This window comes from Gobius niger (assembly GCF_951799975.1).
Source record: "Gobius niger genome assembly, chromosome: 17".
Lineage (NCBI taxonomy): Eukaryota > Metazoa > Chordata > Actinopteri > Gobiiformes > Gobiidae > Gobius > Gobius niger.
In genome coordinates this window covers 29,528,514-29,534,513 of record NC_136868.1, presented here as the reverse complement: position 1 = coordinate 29,534,513, position 6,000 = coordinate 29,528,514, and the positions used below count along the sequence as shown (strand labels likewise).

General features: G+C 42.5%; 1 long non-coding RNA gene across 3 annotated transcripts in view; it reads left to right on the top strand.

Annotated features, from left to right (window-relative positions):
• Nucleotides 1-499: 499 nt before the first annotated feature.
• LOC306977142 overlaps nt 500-6,000 on the top strand; it is a 133,404-nt gene continuing 127,903 nt past the window's right edge. The window contains exons 1-3 of one of the 3 annotated variants that reach the window (XR_013793806.1): nt 500-612; nt 996-1,204; nt 4,271-4,337. This is a non-coding gene — a long non-coding RNA (uncharacterized lncRNA). Of the gene's footprint in view, nt 613-995; nt 1,211-4,270; nt 4,338-6,000 lie in introns of all 3 variants that reach the window. The other 2 variants (XR_013793807.1, XR_013793808.1) reach the window with 2 other exon arrangements.

Genomic DNA, 6,000 nt, shown 5'->3' with positions numbered 1-6,000 from the left:
ACCTCTTAACCCCTACCTGTTTGGCTTTACCCAAATCTCAAAGTCTCTTGAAATAAAGCAACGAAAATGAGATGTAAACAAAGAAATGAGCGTAGCAAAAACACGATTAAAAAGTGATGAAAAGGCAAAGAACGCAAAACAGCAACAAAAACGTGCTGGAAAAGCAACAATAACAAAAAGCGATCCAGAAAGCAACAAAAAAAATGACAAAAATAAGACCAAAAACCCTGCGAAAACAAGACAATAAAAACTACGGAAACCAGACAAAAAGAGATATTTAAGAGGTTAATATCTTAAGAGAATCAAAGAATGAATTAAAAGCCTTGTCATTTTAAGTTCAGTTTTCAGCTTCGCCTCACAAACAGATGAGGTGAATGAGGATGCTCCTGTCCAGAGATGCCCCGCGTGTTTAGACTCAGGACTAATCACTCTCATTGTGGACTGTCACCATGGAAACGCCGCTCATTTAGCCACAGAAGCTAACGACACAGCGTCATTATCTTAGCGCCAGCTCTGGGTTCACATCGTGAATCAACAATCAGAGCGGGAGAGGCGATCTGGGATACAGCCCATAATATTTTACACTGCTGCTGCAGGGATCAATCACTTTGGGTAGACGTTTCTTTTTTTTTTTATGCGATTGTGGTTTGATCAGCAAATTATTATTCAAAATCTGCAATCTGAACTGAAATTCAAACGTCTGAAGTAAAATATAAGAAGTTAATGCATTTTATGAATATACAAAACCCCATCTAACAAGATTATTTGATCTATGCCTGTAGGGCTGGGCGATACAGCCAAAAAAAAAAGTAATCTTGAAATCTTAAACCCTAACTTATTCTAATTCAAACATGTAGGTTTTTGAATGCTTCCGCAGCACTTTTTCAATATTTGATGCCAGACACTGGTCTTGCGTCTCAAACCTCAAACAATAAAGAAACCTGACAATCTCCCCAGCTTCACCAAACGCTGATGCTGCTCTTTCTCGTCCACAGGAGACGGGCCTCGTCAGCTGGGAGTGGATTTGAAGAGGGGACAGTGAAGCCGCAGCCCTCTCCCTTCCTTTCCCCTTCCTCCTGGTCTGTGGCCGGACTTACACTGTGGGACCCGCGAAAACCTGGATAGTGGATCAGACATCAGAGCGGAGAGGGGAGCAGCAGCGGATTCTTCTTCCTCTTCAGATCTTAAGCTGTTATCTTGGATGGTAAAAGTCAGTACTAAGAAAATGTTTGATTGTGTGATCGGGCTCATTTCAGCCTTCTCTGAAACGTTAACGATTCTGAAGTTATTATGCTTCTGTTACAAATAGACAAGGAAACTTCTGAATATGATCAAACAGTATTGAGGGTACATGAACATCACATGTTACAGCTGTAGGTTGTCACACGTAATGTACAAAAGAAACATATGGCGGACACGACAGTAACAATCTGTGTCCTGTCTTTGTAAATGTTTGTGTGTGGTGGAGCACATGACCAACCATAATCATTAGTGGGTTGAAAATCGAAGGAAGGAAATAAGGAAAGAAAGACAGAAAGAAAGAAAGAAAGAAAGAAAGGAAGGAGGGAAGGAAGGAAGGAAGGAAGGAAGGAAGGAAGGAAGGAAGGAAAGGCATTACTGGCAGTAATATTATTAAAATAAAGTAAATTCATGAATAGAAAATGTAAATAATGAATAAAAAATATAAATACAAATGATATAAATACAATGTCGTCACTTTTGATCCACCCCTGTCACACTATGTAACATCACAGCAGTGTCGCACAGTGGCGTAGTGGATAGCACTCTCGCCTCACAGCAAAAAGGCCCGGGTTCAACAATGGACTGGCTTAGTATGTTCTCCTGGTGTCTCTGTACTTTTTCCTCTGGGTGCCCCGGTTTATCCTACCCCTAAAACATGTACAAAATACGTCCAGAACTCTCCTAAATGTTGATTTTTTTTAACAAGTCTCAAGTAAAATGACAGAAAATCCCTAGTTACAATCACAATCCAGATTTGTTCAGCCCATTAGAAACCATTCAATTTGTGACAAAATTTCTCATTTGATTGATGATCTTGTTTTGCGCCCTCCAACAATAATAAACTGTGTCCCATACGTATATTGTCACATTCGCCGCTCAGCTCTCAAAGCCAGAAGTTTCTAAGGCGATTATATAGAGTTTGAAAAAGTAACTTCACTCCCTTTCTCTCTATGTCATCAAGCCTTTGAAGGACAACTCCGATATGACGTCTCTCTCCACTCGAAAAGTCCCAGCCGCTGTCAAAGCCTTTCAGAAGCTATAGCCAATGTTAGCACTATGATAAGCTAACAGGCCCATTAGTGCCAGTTCATTTAGCTGGTTAGCCGAGGGCCGCGGGGCTGATCACATTCATTACATATCATTAGTGCACAATTAGCATGTCTCCAGTGACAGGGCGGCGCGCTCTGTTAGCCGACACACTTCCATGGGGTGTTGCGGCTGAACGCGAGGCTCCGCCGCCGTGATTTATGACGGGGACATGACACGCTTTTCATCAACATTAAGCTGCCCGGGCTAATCGAACGGCCTGTCAAGTGACGCCGCAGTTTATTTAACAAGATGGCCCCGGCAAACGGCGTGTCATTTCTAATTTGGCTTCACGGTAATTTATCGCTCTGGAATTGGGTTTGGATGCTGAAATGTGGCGGAAATGTTCAATAAAAATTGTAATAACCGGGCTGAGCACAGGACAGAATGATAATACTATAGGTTATGGGTGAAGTATAAGTACAGCTGCTTCAAAATGATATGAAATAAAAGTGCATACGAGTGGCTTGATTTGTTTCATTTATTTTGGATTTTACAAATGTACACGTTTTCCCTCGTTTCCCTATAGGACGAAAAGAAGAGGCCACCGTTTTTCCATACTGAGATATGTTCTTACCTGAGCGTGTGCTCAGTCACACAAAACAACCAATGATGTTGTTAGCATTTGGCCTCTCCCAACATCTATAATATAAAACGCAATCGCGAGTAGGGCGGGGCTAAGCTCCATAAGGGCGCCGCCATGTTTATTTCCCAGAAATCCACGTGACCGTCCCACCGGCCCCGGGCATTGGCCACGGGTCCACATGGACCGCGGTGCTGCTGTCCGAGGACAACCCGGTGTCACAACAACGCGAGTGCACGAGATCTGACTGCCGTGCGTGCGCGCGCTCATCCAAACAGGGCCATGTGTGTCATCGTCACTCACCGCTAAACCGCAGCTGTAGACGCTCCGCACAGGTACAGTGACATCCTCCAACACACATGACATCTGCGTGTTTAAGTCTCTCCTGCAGTGACCGAGGCTGTGGTTCATTATAGATCCAGTGCTGCTTAATGTCAGAGGCGCAGACAAATGTGTAACATCCAGTCCTGGCCGTATTCCGTCTCCAAAGCTTTCAGATTTTTCAAATCAAACGCGCTGCTCCGAGAGCTTCAGCCTCCGTGTGCGGAAAGCCAAAATGAAACTACCGCTTAACGAGCGCATGGCCTGCACTGCGCTGCTTTTTTTTTTCTATTCTGCTTTCACGTATTGTGAGCCCAGAGGTACATTTTATTATAAAGCAGCTTTGAAAGCATTGACAATTGTATTCTACGGTTATAAATACTGTCTAATAACGATCATTAGGCTATTTCATTTCAAAAACAACTTATTATTTTTTTGATTGCACTTGTACCGTGATGCACCAAACCACGGGTCCTGCACCGTGAACCGAACCGTTAGAGCTGAACCCCTAATATTTATCCATACTTATTCCACTGTCTCTTGAATTCTATTCCCTGAGTTTAGTGAACATATTGTCGTTGTAGTATATAAGAAAGGAGTACGGGTGCATCAAACACTCCAATTGCAGTTTGTTTGAAATTATTTTTAGCATTCATTATTTTAAACATTTGTAGTGGCCATAGTTTTTGGAATGGGTTGGGAACCACTGGTCTACTTAGTGCGGGTCTACAGCTATACTGAGTGACGGGTTATAGGGACTATACTGGACATTTCTTTGTAATAACTCATAATCTCAGAATATCAAAGGCCGGGTCTCAGCTAGTATTCCTATAGCTCCAAACAGGGGTGAAGTTGGAAGGTAAGAACATATCTCAGAATGGAAAAAACGGTGGCCTGTTCCTTTAAGGATTGTTTCTTTGTGGATCCTGTTTATAGGTTTAAGGTGGCTCCCGATGAACAGTCGTCTTTAAACCTTGTTTTAGCAATTCATATCTCAGTCTTCTCTTATGCTAATGCTGTGGTGTTCGCTCTTCTTAGGGCCTGGATGTGCTCAACGATGTGAACTTCTTTCTCTGAGAGAACACCTTCTGGGACACATTTGGAGGTACACTTTACAGAAACTTTATAGACTATACTGTACACATGAGACAGAACATTATACAGGACTACTGGTTTTTGTGTCACTCAAATTCTTTTTAGTTTTTGTCTAAGAAAATGCTGATTTTGCGTAGATTTGGACTATCTTCGATTATTGGATTGCCAATCGGACAATCAAGTTTTAGTTACTTTAGATTATTTTAAAGGAACAGGCCACCATTTTTACATACTGAGATATGTTCTTGCCTGAGTTTAGACGAGTTGATGCGTACCTGTCTGATCTTTGTGCGTGCTCTCAGTCTCGCAAAATGACCAAAGATGTTGTTTGCATTTGGCCTCTCCCAATGTATTCCTATAGCTCCAAAGACCGAACAATTACGTATTAACTCGTCTAAGCTCAGGTAAGAACATATAACAGTATCTAAGAACAGTGTGCCATCAGTCACGCAAAAAGACCAAAGACGTTGTTAGCATTTGGTCTCTCCCAGTATATTCCTATAGCTCCAAATGGGGTGAAGTTAGAAGCTACCACACTCTTCCACGGGCACGCTCAAAGACCAGACAGGTGCGTATCGACTCGTCTAAGCTCAGGTAAGAACATATCTCAGTATGGAAAAACAAGGGTCTGTTCCTTTAAAGGTCCTATACCGGATTTCTTTTGCTTCACAACAATAAAAGAGGGGGGAAGTTAAGCTGTTATTCTTTGTCCAAACTCAGTCGCAACATTCCTTGCACATTCCTTACATCCCAGTTCAGTTTAGAGTTTAAAAGCATGTTTCACAACTTGTCAATGTAACGGTAAAGCTAACACAAACACGCTCACAATCACTTTGCACTTCAGCAAGACCGAAACAGTGAAAGCTATGAACAAACCTCATGTACTCTTTTATCTTGAGTACTACCCACTTCTCTGAAAGCTTGAAACATTGTCTCCACTCATTCCTTCATTTCACCTTTCTTTAGTTTTTATTCGTGGATAGCGTTGTGCTGCTGTGCCCTTGAGCAAGACACTTCACCCACATCGCCCGCATGAAATAGGTTCAGTGACTGTTTTGAAATCAATTATCGTTATATTTCATGTGATTTTCAGTTGAAACTTTTCTCCTGTTGTTATGAGCTCCTTTGAAGTTTATGAGACGCTGCTCGATGTTACATGACATTACCAAACGCTCCCGATCACTTAGAAGACTTAAAACCCCAAACAAGACGGATTAATACGACGAGCAGCCGCAACACGCTCAACCACGACGCCTGTTTCTTTTCAGATTCTCATTTCAAACATCATTTTCTTGCTTGAAGTCAAGTCTTTGTTGCGTCGCGTTTAATCATACTTGTAATACATCGTCTTTCCCCCCCAAAAAAAAACGAGGAACACTTCGACTCCTATGAGGTACAGACAGTTCTTTTATTTCCCTTCGCCTCCCTTTGCTGTGTCTATCACCACCCACCCATCTCCCCGCACAAGAATAGAAGCGTATTGATTTTACTGTCTCCTGCCGCGGAGAGTTGGATTACGGACCCCTCTCTTCTCCTCTCTCTTTTCCGATAGCATCATCCCACAGCACCCCTCGCAGCGAGTCCGCTTCGGGCTTTCCCTGCTGCCGGCATTGTCTATTCTGCTCGGCTATGTGAAAAATGTTGAATATCAACAATGGCTTTCAGTGGCGTAT